The following is a 16,258-nucleotide window of genomic DNA, read 5'->3' as shown; positions in this document are numbered from 1 at the left end:
CGGTGCCTCGATCTGTGCTGTCTGTAGTGTATTCAGACCACCTATATTACCAAGGTAGCTAAATTTGAGAAGGTGATGAAGAAGATGAGCCACATTTCTTGAATGATGACCTTGGATGTTATTCCATCCAAGATTCTCTTCTACTATTCATTGGCGGCTTCCACGTGGTGTCCCTGAAAAGAAGGATAAACCACATATGAAGGTTAACACATCGCAGCAGCAAAATGGATGCATTGGTGGAAAATTCACTATGAAGAATGTACTGTCAGCAATGGTGTTTGAAAGTTACTGTTTACCGCTCCAACTATCATAGAATATAATATGTCACTACAGTGTTTGTAGGATTAGCAGTAAAGGTACAAACTCATGACATGGTTACAATGGACTGGTGCATACTTGCATCTTCCATTGCAAGCACTAATAAGGATACTTTTTTTTTTATTATTATTATTGGGGTGGCACTACCTGGTGCTGTAGTGTGAGGGAATAGGTGATGTCTCTCTAATACTACATATCTGTTTATGTTGCTCTATCTCCAAGTCCCTCTGTATTAGGGAATGAGGGCACTAGGCACTCATAGCCAGTGACATATGCCCAGATCATATGGCATGTGGTACTTTTATTTTTGTTCTATTCACGCAGGATGAGAATTTTTAATGATGAAATATCTACCTGCCGGTCTAAAGCGTTCCACAGCTGATGTACATAGGTTGCTTTGCTTCCTCAACGAAGCCCAAGGACCTTTGCTGTAACAATAATTATCATATTTCTCATGGTTCCACGCAAGGGAAACTCGTTCTCCAAATCCTTGTGCATCAAGAATATGTGGCAGAGGGGACCTTAGACCAAGAGAAAACAAAATATTACACAAATAAACACTGGTAGGATTACAGGAGGTTTTATATGGTTTTTAGTTAGATAAAGCACTTTACATCCTAACCTTTCAAAATGAACCATGTGTATAAACAATATGGACCTGACTAAATCAAGTTGTATTCAGAAAATATACTCTTTATTGTTACATCATTAAGGTTTAGTCGGATCATTGAATCGGGCCCAGTAATTCTAGGGCCAGGATTACCATTGTCCTCAATCAAATGTTCCCTCTTCACAAGGAGCACTTACTGCGTGCAAATAATATGTAAAAAACTGAAGATCCTTTTTTTGCAACCATATTTTTTGGACAATTTGATGCTTCAGCCTTTCCAGTGTAGATCTAAGGCTGACTGAGCAAGTGGTTTGACATGGCATCCGTTCGGAAGATGGACTAAGATGTATCCATAGTGGGGAGCCTGCATGGCTCACGCTATGGCCGGCTATCCCACGTCTACCCCACTTCCTTTTTTTGTGTGTCCTGTGTATGAATAAATAGTTTTAAGTATAGGCTTAATCGTGCAGCTCAGCTGTCTTGTCTTTCTATGCTACCTCTGGACATACAGCAGATGGCACTAAAAACCTCACAGGTGAGAAAGCTTTCTCTTCTTCTTCCTAATATCGTTTATTAAAAAGTGCTTTGCTATCACATCCCGTCTGCCCGCAAGTGATTTTTTTATTCCACCCAAACACCTTGCATTTGTTCCCATGCACAAGAAAAAAAAGGTAAAAACTATTTGCTAAAGCAATCTAGGAGTTCATTTAACCCAAACTCTTTTACTAATACAGTTAAAAGAACACTTTCGGTGGAATGGAGTTTTTTTTTAGCATCAGTTTGATTGTGTTGCCAAGTGTTGAAAGTATTAGCTTAACTCCAAGTGCCTTTGTTATTTAGGACGACATATTTAGGAAGACATAAACAAGTGATAATAAAGATAACACTCCATGTACCCAGACGTGTTACTTGGAATAAATTCCCTTAACATGGGCATTAACCTCATTCCTGGTGTAATCATTTGTGAGCGATTGTATAGATAATGTGAATGTATGGTGTAGATGACAAATGCGTTAATGATCTATAAGCAATGCCGAACTACTCTACATAACTGAAAAACAAGTTTTTGAATTAATATTAATGGATTCCCTCTTAGCTGGGATGTTACACTTGATTGCAGGAAATTATACGTGGTGTAATGTAAGAATAAAGCAAATGGTAAATGTTAAAATTGTACATCTAATATATGTAGAAAGTGTGTAAAATCTTGCAGGCTTGAGACACTACTAATAAATCCATACAGTAACAATTTTTTGAAACTGGAGGGTTGGTGACAACCTTATTTCCAAGTGTTTTTTTCAGGAACTTATATAATAAATATTTAAAAATAAATTCGAGTGAATATGTTTACCAAAAACATGCATTATCGAGATCGGTGCAAATAGCTTTATTGGGATATCTTCCCAATTACACATTGGACGAGACCTCTTTATAATCACTAGAGTGAGCTGACACACACTCCACTCCACTCACCATGGGTTTTGATACCTATGGGTTATCTTATCTTCACAAGCTTTGCGGAATTCCCCGATCTGTAAATATAGAACAATAAAGGTCACGTTCTAATTACCATCACAGCGCCAGGGAGTTATTCATTTTTAAATAAGCAAAAAAACAACAATTATTTTACTGTTTATTGTGACTATTGTTTAGCCCAGGGGTGTCCAAGCTGTGGCCCTCCAGCTGCTGCAGGACTGCATCTCCCATAATGCTAAGGGGCTGGCTGAGGAGTATGGGAGATGTAGTCCTGCAGCAGCTGGAGGGCCGCAGCTTGGACACCCCTGGTTTAGCCCATCAAATTCAAAAGGAACACATCACACTAACAGAACCATATACATCTATTGTTATTGGACATTGTTACATTACATTTATATAGCGCCAGCAGATTCCATAGTTCTCTTACAATAAAGCATAATACAATATTTAACAAAAACAATTTAAAATGATAATAACATTAACAAGATTAAAAAATATTGGTACAGAAGGAGACGAGGACCCTGCTCTTGTGGCCTTACATGAATCATAGCGAATACAAGAACAGTAACTTCTTCCTACAAGTAGTAGCTTCTTCCATGCTATGGTCTAGAGACTTAAGGCACGACAGCAGTGGATGTTTTATTAATATACTCTTCGTAATAGTATGGGTTCATTGCTAAATCCTGTCCTGTTAGTGTGCCTTGGGGACTGGCTATAGATGAATGATCTCCAATGCTAACATATTCATTCTGTGTAGTCTTCCACTAATTTCCCATCATTTAAACTCTAGTGATTAATGCATTTACAATTTATTTTAGTATTTTTGCTCAGGAAAAAGTTACTTATTTTTTTGGGGAGCAGATTTCATGTGATGGTTTGAAATCTGTCTGACCCACAGTATATACTCGATCCCAGTTATGAGAACAGCACAATACAACAATATTTTCACATTTATTTGTAGTTCCATCCATCTACTATATTAATGATGAAATCCCCTGTGGTGTTTTGTAAAAACGCCAGTCCTCCTTTGAGAACATTTTGCTAGGCAATGCTAGGAAACCTGCTTGGGAGAACAATAATATAAAAATGGGAGCGTTTTCCTGCCACTGATTGGCTTCTTCAACCAGTGGCAAATTTCACTCGACCACATCGGAGGTGGGGAGCTGTAAGCTGTTTCTGTTTTTTAAGTTTGAAGAATGCATGTTAAAATACTCACAGATTACTGACATTAAACTGTCTCTTCTAAAGGTTTGAAAACTCTAAGTTGTATGGACAGGGACCTAGCGTTCTAACGGTTTCATTTCAGAACCTTTTTAATCCTAGGAAGGGTTAACGCAAGTGTTTGCTATGCCGATGACCGAAAATCATTGAAGGACAAAGAATTTAGTTCTCAATTAAAATGAGCAAACCAAGCCTGACAAATTGATGCCTTCTCCGGCGTAATCATCTCCATGAGAGAAGATCTCCTTCTTTTTATTCTACATCATCCCTTTTGCCGAACTGGTGGAGCAGAATAGGGAAACCTTGACAAGATTGTACTTGTCCAGATAAAAACACAATTATAACAGACTTCACAACAGTAACCAAAGTAATAGAGTTAAAGTGCAAATATTGGTTCCCAAGAAAACACAGAACATGAGCTTTCTCTAAAAGACATTTTTTTTTTGAACCATGGGAGTTTATGTACACAAAGTCATTTTGGTGCCAAGTTTATTGAGAGATTTTATCACCACTTCAAGCCATAAAACGTCTCTGGACCATAACATTGGTGATAGGGCCAGTTGTAAACTTTGTATGTAACCCTGGCATTAATTCAGGTAAAAGCCATTTGGACCATATAGTCTGCCTGTTTTCCAACTTGCTGTGAGAACCTCAAACATTATTTGGTCCTTGGCCTATGTTCAGGCTGGCATTATGCCATGTTAATGGTTAAACGCACTCTCTGTATTAAGTTCTACTACATCTGCCTCTTGTAAGCTTGCCCACTTGGCCCTCTTTACAGAGTGCATTGATTTGTCTTAGCCTATCAGTTCTTCAGTTCTAGTTTCTATTTAATAAATAATAATGATGAATTTGTATCTTTGTCTGTATATGCTTGTCTGTCCAGGTATGTTTGTGTGTGTGGCAGGTATGTTAGTGTACGTGGATATTTTAGTTTGTAAACGTGTGTGTCTGGGTATGTAAGTGAAAGTGTGTGTGTGTGTGTGTCTGCGTGTGCTAGTGTGTCTATGTGGGTATTTTAGTGTGTGAACAAGTGTATTTGTGTATGTTAGCATGTGTGTCTGGATATGTTAGTGTGTTTATCTGGGTATGTTAGTAAGTGTGTGTCTGGGTATGCTAGTATGTGTGTTGTCTGGTTGTGTTAGTTTGAGTATCTGGGTTTGTTTATGTGGGTGTCTGTGTGTGGGTGTATGTTAATGCTGAGTGTCTAGTTGTGTTGGTGTGAGTGTCTGTGTGTCTGTGTTATTGCAGAGCGCCTGTGTGTGTATCCGTCCGAATGTGTGTTTGTGAACTGCTTTGGCATTTTGGCCAAATTAACCCTATATGCATTACACAGCTAAAAGGCCACATTTTCTTTCAAAGAAAAATGAATGCATCCGACATACACATACATTCAGTGGCCCGCTGCTGAAAAGTCTTGGACACCCCTGTTTTAGGCAATGGACAGGTGGTCCCTGCATATTCATTTGAAAAAGACTTCACTCTGCCACTTTCTGCTTTCCCTTTGTGGAATTATTTAAATGTTTCAATTATATCCCTTCTCTATCTTCCTTCCAAACTATATATATTAAAACTCACACATATTTCTTAACATTCTCTTTTCTCAAGGCAAACATTCCTAATTATTAATAATGTAAAATAGCTTGCAAATGTCTATGTATTTCCCAATGCCTAGAAAATGTGAGCTGTCTTTTTACAAGGGTTCTTTCATAGCTATTCTGTCATACTATTTGAAGAACAAAATTCAAGATGACCCTTGAAGTGATGAGTGTATATTAGTTACATAATGTTTTAGCTACTGGACCCATAAGCTGATGTTGAAACCTTGTGGGGGAGAGAGGTTGGAATGGGAATGGGAATACTTCTTAGGAATATCCAAGTGCATTCAATCTACTGTAATATGTCTCATTTTTCTTTCATTACCTTACATAAACCACAATCAAGCCTGATTTCAACGAAATCAATTCATCACATATAATACAGACAAGCAAAAGCTTTAGATTTTCTGTTTGGTTTTATGATTGTAAATTAGTCAATTAGTCTATGAGCACCTTAGAAATGTTCTCTTATTCAATATTCTGTCTGCATCTGTTAAAGATCTGAGTATTCCCGTTCTTTGTGAAGTATATTTTCCTAAATGCGGTATAAACAACAATTTCCACCAGCCTGGTCACTGGATTGGTGACGATTGTAAACAAGAAATTGTAAATGTGCATCATTTCATTGATTAAAGGGCTATGGAGACTCAACTACATTTATTTATCAAAATTACTTACGGTTTCTGTTTTTTATATTCGGTTTGATTGTTTTACAAATATTTAGTTAATTTTATGTTAGGGAAGCTGCGATCTGCGTATGAATATGGCACAAGTAACATTATCAAGTCAATTATAAATATTGCTCAAATGTTCTCTTTTCTCTTCACTTTATATCTAATAACAGAACTATTATATTATATAATATCTTTATTTACATATACACCAGTGCATTGTGCTGTATGGAAGCTGATGTAGGCATTCTTTATACACTGGAGTTACAAAATTCGGTCTCAACTCCTCCCCCATTTGCCTTTCCTAGAAACAGGAAGCATTCATCAGTACACTTCTTGCACATGCTTAGGAAAACGCAAGTTCTAATCAAATGCTATCTCAACACTGATGATCTTTTAGCATTTGACTGAGGGTTCGGTGACTTATGTTGGAGTGCTGCCCAGCATGGACTAAACGTTTATATACTAATGCTTCCTGGTTCGGTAGAGACAGACAATAACTATCATCACTGCTTGTTCCAATTTGCAAACAGTAAAATAAATTTAAATCTATGCATTAAAAAAATAAAAAGAGAATTTTGGGGACTGGACTGTTCCTTTAACAACAAACATCAGGATCGTGTAGATCTTGAGAACAGGAAGGTAAAATGTTTCCCCTCCCCGTGATATACACATAAGATGAATTTCTAATTCTAATTCTAATCTGTATTATTATATAGCTTTTTAGAACAGTAGACACAGCTATTAAATAGGATTTAGGAAAAAGGATAAATCCTTCCAAAAAGTATGATTCTCTCCAGGGAGTTTTTACAACCAGATTATTTTAGGCTATCACTTTGTTTATTAGTCCTGGGAATATGGATAGTGTGATTGCCTCAACATTGGCTACCTGTGATAACAGAAGAGAAAAGTCCAATACAACTGGCCAGAGGTGTCTTATCCTTTCACAAAGGTGATCTAGAGCCAAAGTATTTTACACAATTAATGTAATGTATTGTCTGCTACAAATTGCTGTGTGCCTACGTCATTCAAATGGTTACTCGCACAATTTCATGTTAACAAAGTGTCTGGCTGGAACAAGAACGGCAGTAAACAGATAAGAGAAACAGCAGGTTTTATTTGTGTAAGAAACTGGGGCGAAAGAAATGCCAGCTATTGCTATGTCATTTATTGTACAGGTTTGTAAACCATCGTATTATCATTATTACTATTATCAGCAAGACAGATTTGGCAGATATTTTCTTTCTCTCACCTATGATGTTTTTTTTTTTGTCGGGCAGTTTACTTTTCTGCTTTTATAAAAGCAGGTAAATAGTGTGTTTTGTGTATAATGTAATACACACTGCTGTTGCTTGGTTATGTTTTTAAATAGGTCTGGTGCAGCGTAGGTAATTTGTATTGATACAAGGTGCTATAGTAATATTATGTGACAATTATTACCTAGCACAACCTCAAGCTGAAATAATTGACTTTCATCGATTCATCATACTGAAAAGCAGCTTCTCATTTTTTATGTCTTATTTCCCTGGTTGTGTTCTCCTAATACTGAAACGGGCAGCATACTCAAGTACACTATACACTATGTCCCTCTAACTTGGGAAACAATCACCCACAGACAACTAAAAGTTCTCTAATATGAAATAAAAAGCAAGTTATAATGAAAGTATGAAAAAATATAAAAATAAAAAAAGTTAAAATCAAAAGTATTAAATAAGAATAGAAAACAGCTATTGATGCACTGTGCTTCTGCTGATGTTGCTTCCAATGAGTGACAGGCGATTATTACCCGCTATACCTTTTAGTCCTCATTAGGAGTCCTCTATGAGTGCACACGGTCTACCTCTTCATAGCTCTGTCGTTGTAGTACCTTTTGGCTGTTCCACTTCACAATAACAGCACTTACAGTGGACCTGGGCAGATCTAGCAGGGCAGAACTTTCAGAAATTAACTTGTGGCAAAGGTGGCATCCTATGACAGCGTTATGTTTAAAGTCACTGAGCTCTTCAGTGTGACCCATTCTACTGACAATGTACGTAATATGTCTATGTGTTTGATTGTACACACCTGTTAGCAATGGGCATGGCTGGAAAACTCAATAATTTGGAAGGGTGTCCACATACTTTTGGTTATATAGTGTGATTCACTTTACTAATCACGGCATTGAACGGCAGCAGCTGGAGCCTCCATGTAACACACAGGAGATCTTATTAGTTGCAGATAAACCCATCTGCTGCATGCCAAATAGCAGAACTTTTGGGAAAGGGGTATCTGCAAAATCAGGCATTTGCAAATGGGGCATCACAAAAATTTCAAGGGACCTCTCAGCTATCATACGGATTAAAGTGTGAATGATGGCTCACTTTAAATCCAACACTTGTATCAGAAATTACTGACATGTTGACAAAGGGGTTCTAAAGTCCTAAAATAATTTTAAATCCTCTCCTCAGTAAATGAATAATGTATTTGGTGTTTGTGTGTACTCTATGCTTGGCTAATTTACTTGAGTTTCTTTCCTGCTTCTTATTCTCCTGCTGTCCTCATGAAAGTGAATGATGACACTTAGTAACTTTATAGTCTGGAAATGCAAGTACTAATAAATGCAGTGGTCTTGTATAGACTTTTCAGCAGATGCTGTTTAGTGGATGCATCAATATCTGTTTATGACACCATGGTAGCACAGTGACGTCTCCAGGTCCAGGCTTACTAGGACTTGGGTAGCAGGTCTAGGGGGGCAGCAGTCTCCCTGCTGCAAAACTGGGGTGCAATCACAAAACATTTTAAATCAGAGTTACTGTTTTTTTATAACAAGGCACAGTACCTTTTTTTTACCATGTATCGTATATTGTTCTAACATAATTCAGCAACAATGTAGTCCAGATATCACGGGATGTTTTCAACACTCAGCATTGCCATAGACAAGCTTCAATTGTAGGTATACACATACTTATCGTATCACAATGTATAAATGCAAGATACTTTGGTCTACTGTAGCAAACAGTTTAACATGTTTCTTGTTTATTAGACAAAAGAACAAAACTATAATCTTTAACATAAATGAGTCTTGAAATTTCCTTTACAGAAGAATTGCACACCTTTTGCTGTTTCTTCTTCATACTCAACATAGCCCTCCCCAAGTCTCCAAAGTGATATCTCTGGAGATGAGTGGAGATCATTCTCAGGTGAAATTCAAATAATTATGAACAAGGTTGGGCCATACCAAACCTATTAAGCATTACCAAGAATAACATGTTTAAACTAGACAATGGATATACATGTGCAGTTTCTCATGATACTATGTTTACAATCTCATTTACTTTAATGACAGTCTGGCAAGGCCTGTGTTTGAAGGACATCACTGTCTTTCCCAAGAAATCCATGTGCGCTCCATGCCAGCCTTGGACCTTACTCAACAAATGACACATGATGAGCAAGCCAGGAAGCCAAAGCCATTCAACGCTGAGAGAAACTGAGAAACTCAATTATCAACCTCTTAGCTATGACCCGTGTCTGTAGTTTCAGGGGTTGACTTTTAACATGGCATGTTCTGTGCGTCCACCTTGGATCACAAGGACAGCTTAAACCCACATCATATCTGAATAACTAAATCACAATCAAAATCGTTTTGAATACAATTCCCAAATCCTTCCACTTGCAAAGGAGTGAGCCTTTCATGCCCAAGAAATATACTGCTCATTTTATTTCACACAAATGGCTAATTTACATCTAGCTTCTTTCATGTCAAAATAAGTTAGTGGATAATAAAAAGCACAATGTCAGGGAATAAGAAAACATAATAATGTTGCATAATGAGTACTATAATAAAAAGCAGGAGTGTGAGGGAGACAATAAACTATATGCAAAGTATTAAAGTAGTTTTTTGTGTTTTCTTTTTTTTACCTGTGAAAAGCATCCTCTGACCTTTAGCAGGTATCCGGTAGGAAGGGAAGGATGTGGAGGGCCTGCATTGCTGCCTTTGATTCATGGTATTCCTCTGGGCTGCCAAATAGCATGAGGTATATGTGCTTGAATGAGCTAATGTGACACCTATAGCCTGATCACCTGGCAGACACAGTGCATTGTTATAGTAATCTAACCTGCTTGCCACTTGGCCAAACAATATATCCCGAGCAACCAAGTATCCAAGACAACAAAGGCTGCAGGACTGGGCTGAAAAGCAACCTGTTAAGACAGCCCAAGGCTGCACTTCTGCAGTGGCATATATATATATATATATATATATATATATATAGTATCTCACAAAAGTGAGTACACCCTCATATTTTTGTAAATATCTTATTATATCTTTTCATGTGACAACACTGAAGAAATGACACTAAGTTACAATGTAAAGTAGTGAGTGTACAGCCTGTATAACAGTGTAAATTTGCTGTCCCCCTCAAAATAACTCAACACACAGCCTAAACCTTGGCAACAAAAGTGAGTACACCCCTAAGTGGAAATGTCCAAACTGGGCCCAAAATGTCAATATTTTGTGTGGCCACCAATCTTTTTACAGCACTGCCGTAACCCTCTTGGCCATGGAGTTCACCAGAGCTTCACAGGTTGCCACTGGAGACCTCTTCCACTCCTCGATGACAACATCACAGAGCTGGTGGATGTTAGAGACCTTGCGCTCTCCCACGTTCCGTTTGAGGATGCCCCACAGACGCTCAATCGGGTTTACGACTGGAGACATGCTTGGCCGGTCCATCACTTTTACCCTCAGCTTCTTTAGCCAGGCAGTGGTCATCTTGGAGGTGTGTTTGGGGTCATTATCATGTTGGAATACTGCCCTGCGGCCCAGTCTCTGAAGGGAGGGGATCATGCTCTGGTTCAGTATGTCACAGTACATGTTGGTATTCAGGGTTCCCTTAATGAACTGTAGCTCCCCAGTGCTGGCAGCACTCACGCAGGCCCAGACCATGACTTCCCACCAGCATGCTTGGCTGTGTCTTTGTACTCCTCACCTGGTTGTCGTCACACATGCTTGACACCATGTGAACCAAATAAGTTTATCTTGGTCTCATCGGACCACAGGACATGGTTCCAGTAATCCATGTCCTTAATCTGATTGTCTTCAGCAAACTGTTTGTGGGCTTTCTTGTGCATCATCTTTAGAACAGGCTTCCTTTTGATGACTGCCATGCAGACCAATTTGATGTAGTGTGCGGCGTATGGTCTGAGCACTGACAGGCTGACTCCCCACCCCTTCAACCTCTGCAGCAATGCTGGCAGCACTCATACATCTATTTCCCAAAGACAACCTCTGGATATGACACTGAGCACGTGCACTCAACTTCTTTGGTCAACCATGGCGAGGCCTGTTCTCAGTGGAACCTGTCCTGTGAAACCGCTGTATGGTCTTGCCCACCGCGCAGCAGCTCAGTTTCAGGGTCTTGGCAATCTTCTTATAGCCTAGGCCATCTTTTTGTAGAGAAACAATTCTTTTTTTTCAGATCCTCAGAGAGTTCTTTGCCATGAGATCTTGTCCAGTGACCAGTATGAGAGAGTGAGAGCGATAACACCAAATTTAACACACCTGAGACCTTGTAACACTAACGAGTCACATGACATCGGGGAGGGAAAATGGATAATTTGGCCCAGTTTGGACATTAATGGCTGTGAGTCGCGGCTGGACAAAAAAACAGGGTGGTGTTTCAATTGGGGGGCACTCGGAGGGGCACAGCATGCTGTAGGAGTGCCATGGCCCCCTCTGCCCCCCCTGCCGACGCCACTGAAGTAGGGAACAGGGCACACAGCAGCCAATACAAAGGGTTCACAACAAGGTGCAAACCATTCATATGCCTCAAGAATAGAAAGGCCAAATTAGACTTTGCCAAAAAACATCTAAAAAGGCCAGCCCAGTTCTGGAACAGCATTTGTCTGGACAGGTAAAACGAAGAGCAATCCAAGTTCTCTGTAAAACACAGTGGAGGCAGTGTGATGGCATGGGTATGCATGGCTTCAAATGGCGCTGGGTCAGATACAGCCTAATTTAGTGAAGTAAATCGGATGGCGCTTCACTTTACAGATGGACAATGACCCAAAACCTACTGCAAAAGCAACCCAGGTGTTTTTTAATAGAAAGAAGTGGAATATTCTGCAATGGCCGAGTCAATCACCTGATCTCAACTCAACCAAGCATGCCGAAGACAACCGAAGACAGCTGCTGTAAAGGCCTGGCAAAGCATCACAAAGGAGGAAACTCAGCAATGTCCATGCGTCATTGCCTGCAAAGTATTCTCGACAAAATGAACATTTTATTTATAATCGTGTTGATTGGTGAAAATGGTTGCAATTCCTAAAAATTGTTTGATACAATATTATGGTTTCCCCCTTGAACTAAAGTTGAAAGTCTTCACTTCACTTGCATCTTGGTTGTTTCATTTCAAATCCATCGTGTTGCCATAAAGAGCAGAAATTATGAAAATGGCATATTATGTATTTAATATTCCAAATATAATGTATTTCTTTGGCTATGTTAGTATGCGTGTGTGTCTGGGTATGTAAGTATGTGAACATATGTATTTGGGTATGTTAGTATGTTTGTGTCTGGTTGTCTTACTTTGAGTATCTGGATATATTGTGAGTGGGTATCTGGGTATGCATGTTAATTTGTGTGCATGTGTGTTAGTGTCTAGATATGTGTGTCTGGTTGTGTGTTAGCATGAATGCCTCTCCCAAGATCAGCCCCTGGCTCAGCAGTGAAGCCTCACGTGCCACAATGAAGCAGTGAGACACAGCCCCCACGCTCTCAACACAGTACCTCAGCGAGGTAAGTGATGGGGAAAAACGGGGGGAGATATCTAGTGAGACTGATATAGACTGATATAGTGAGCTGAGAGATACTAAGAAAACAGAGAGATAAACAGAAAGATATAGTGGAGAGATAATGAAGAGAATGAAAGGGGAGAAATTGAGAGAATGGGGAGATAATGAGAAGAAGAGAGATGGGAAGAATGTGAGAGAATGAGAATTAGAAATGGAGAAAAGTTGCAGAACAAACAAAGAAGGGAAGGGATAATGAATAAGGGGAGAGACGAGGAGGAGAGATGTGCACAAAGAGAGGACATAAAGTGAAAGAAGATGTAGAGAGGAATAGAGGAGAGATAAAGAGAAACAAGAGAAATTAGATAATGCGAGATGGGAAAAATTAGTTAATGAGAAAGGGGACAGATAAAGAGACATGAGAGGAGAGATGAAGAAAAAGAGGAGAGCTAATGAGAAATAGAGGATAAAAGAAAAGGGGTAGAGATTAAAGGGAAAGGGATGTTAGAAGAATAAAGAGAGAAAGAGGAGGAGAGAAAAAGAGAAAGATGAGAGAAAAACTGAAAGGTGAGAAAGGGAAAAGGGGTGAGGTAAAGAGAAAGAGTAGGAGAAATAAAGAGATAGAAGAGAGAGAAAGGGGAAAAATAAAGAGAAAGAGGAGCGATAGAAGAGATTAATAGAAGGGGGAAAGATAAAGATAAGGAGAAAGGGGAGAGATAAAGAAAGATTGTTGGAGATCTGGGTGCTGGGGCAAGACCTATGTCCTGCAGCACATCATACGATGCTTAATGGCGAGTTGAGAATGCTACTGTATCTCTTAATAAAGAGCGAAACCGGGGGGGGGAGGGTTTGCCTTCTTTTGGATCAACAGCAACAAATTAACAGATATAGGAAAGGCTGAACTTGATGGATGCATGTCTTTTTTTTCAGCCTATATAACTATCTAACTATCTAATGCTGTCCTTGCTCAGTAAAGTACAAATCTGATGTTTTGGGCATCTTTTTAGTGTGTAGACTTATTGATAAAGTGATCATATATACTTTGTGATTGTACCCAACAAATAAGCTTACGCCGCAAATGTTGTGCTTGAGAATAATTTAGGGAAGCTTGGTTGGATGCTGCTCCTTTTAATGTACGTGTCTGGAAATAAGCAGTCATTGGGTTTTATGTTGCCTTTGAGTTCCCGTTAAACTTCCCCTTTTCCAGCTGTTAATACCATTAAAGGTGAACATTATGAAACTAAACCATCTAAACTTGGTATACCACACTGCCTTTATTAGATTGGCTTATTGTACATAAACATCAAGTGAGGTTTCCCAACCATGGCATCTGAAGAGCGGAATATTAAAAGCTTAATTGTAACTGGTAAACAAACCGAATGGCAGTGAAGTCAGGGGATAACTATAGACGGCATCTGTCGCTGTCATCCTAAGGCAGACACAAGCCCTTTTTTGACATTTTGCACTAAATCTCACAGATAATTAGAATACTCCTGAATAAAATATCAACATAATCCCTTCAGTGGACTGAAACTATGAATATTTAGTAGACTTGTGCAAATTCGCAAATTCAAAGTCACAAAAACGAGGCCAGACCCCCCCCCCACAAAATGGATGAAAATGAAGCAAAAAATGATGTCCTCTCCTCTGATCCTCCAATCGGGGGAGAAGGTGTTACCAAAAGGGCCACTATTTTGGAAGAAGTTCACCTTCTGTGCCACGTTATGTCCATGGAGTTGTGGAAGGAGATAGAAGAGAGGAGATAAAAGAGAAGATGAAAGAGAGAAGATAGAATTGAGAAGATGAAGAACTAGAAGATGCGGAATGAGAAGTGGAAGGGGAAGCAGGAGTGGTCTGTAGAGAAGGTAGGGTCACATTAACTGAGCATGAGAGGGAATGAACAAGAATGAGAGTGTCAGAAAGTGAGTGAATGTGGGCAACAGGAAATAAATTTAGTTAATAAATTAAAATCACCCCTCCCCCCATTTGGGCAAAGAATGTAATGGGCCAAAAAGAACCAAAAAAATGTGTTTAAACCTTTTTTGGACCATATGCACATCTAATATTTAGCCTGTAACATGACTTGGGAAGTTTATGTGTTCATGAGAACAGCCTTATTGATTCGTATAGGTCTTTATTTTGGTCCATTTTTTGTTGAGATGGGTAAATTATAAAGTAATGCAGGAATATGTGTTGTGGCATCAGATAATGATAAATGATTTATAGCTTTTTTCTGTAATTTTTCATATATCCCCCATGCTGTGTCTCCTGTTTGTGTGCATAGCCCAGCAGGATTATTGCAGCATCCTCAATCAAGTAGAAAAGAACATGCAGAAAGTGGAGGGTGAAATTGTGATGGTGACAGAGCACAGAAAGCTTGATCGCACTTGGATGAGAAAAGGTCACATTGTCATCATGGCAACAAAGGATACATATTTTGTGAAGATAAGCTGGGAGGATATTTTTTTAAACTTTGGTTAGTTACTCTTTTCACTTAAGCCATCATAAATTAAAACAACAAGGAGGAGCCTAGCAGTAGGGGATATCATGGAGTATCTATACCACATGATGTATGACTTATGACTGGAAGGGATAGACAGGGCCTTGATACTACAGGCTGGACTGGTTAGTACAGGCAGTTATCCCAAGCTTGACAGGATAGCCTTCAGGTAGAACACTTGGCAGGATAGCCTTTTGGCAGGGCTCTTAGCAGAATAGCCTTTAGGCACAATGCTTGGCTGGATAGGCATCAGGCAGGGCTTTTGGTTGGATAGCCCTTGGGCAGGGTGCTTGATCAGATAACCCTTAGGCTGGGCACTTGGCTGGAAGCCCGCAGACAGGGCACTGGAAATAGCAACAGATCGGAGGCCAGAGTCTTGGCTTTATCGTATGCAGTGCTATAACACGTGCGGCACATTTTGAAGTTACTTACCTATCGATCAAAGTATAGTCTTTATTAGTCGTTTAACCTCTTCTTTACTAAGGGTGTTTTGTGTACAAAACATGAGACTTTTTCAGCTTTCTTGCTTTTTACTTAACTAGGATTCTCCATAAAATAATGAAAAAAAACCCTTTTTTCCTCCTAATATTTTACGATGAAAATGTTCCTCAAACTAGTTTAGTTGATCAAAATATGACAAAATACGTTAATGTAAGTGTCTTGATTTTGAAAACACCCAACATGTGAAGGTGTTTTTTTTTCCAAGGGACACAAAATGCAACACGCCCTTTCCTTTTTCCATACTTGATTTTTTTTTTAAATTTTGTTTTGTGAGGCCTATGTCTCATTTGGGACTGTTTAGCAGCCCACATCTCAAAATACCCCCACAATCTAGGGCAGCTCCACCAGCAGTTACCCCTCTGTGGACTGCAGCTCCGATTCAATAAAAGGCGCTGCATGCCTTTAACAAACAGAGTGCGGGGATATGATGTCATTATATTCCGGCAAACGTGTCTTTAAGGCGCCTTTAAATGAAGTCTTTGGAGGCTGTATTGAGCTGGCACAGCCTCTTTAGCATAAATAGGCCGGTTGGGGGGAATCAAAGATCTCTGTTGTAACCGGACCATTGTGTGGCAGGATCCGGGGGTTTGATTGC

At 39.3% G+C, this 16,258-nt stretch overlaps 1 long non-coding RNA gene across 1 annotated transcript; it reads right to left on the bottom strand.

Moving 5' to 3' along the window:
- Nucleotides 1-117: 117 nt before the first annotated feature.
- LOC128483918 (uncharacterized) lies at nucleotides 118-2,462 on the bottom strand. The gene is made up of 3 exons (XR_008351124.1): nucleotides 2,402-2,462; nucleotides 673-839; nucleotides 118-173 (listed from the first exon to the last, which is right to left on the bottom strand). It is a non-coding gene; the product is annotated as an uncharacterized LOC128483918 (long non-coding RNA).
- Nucleotides 2,463-16,258: the final 13,796 nt, after the last annotated feature.

This window comes from Spea bombifrons, chromosome 1 (genome assembly GCF_027358695.1).
Source record: "Spea bombifrons isolate aSpeBom1 chromosome 1, aSpeBom1.2.pri, whole genome shotgun sequence".
NCBI classification, from domain to species: domain Eukaryota; kingdom Metazoa; phylum Chordata; class Amphibia; order Anura; family Pelobatidae; genus Spea; species Spea bombifrons.
This window is presented reverse-complemented; position numbering and strand designations above follow the sequence as displayed.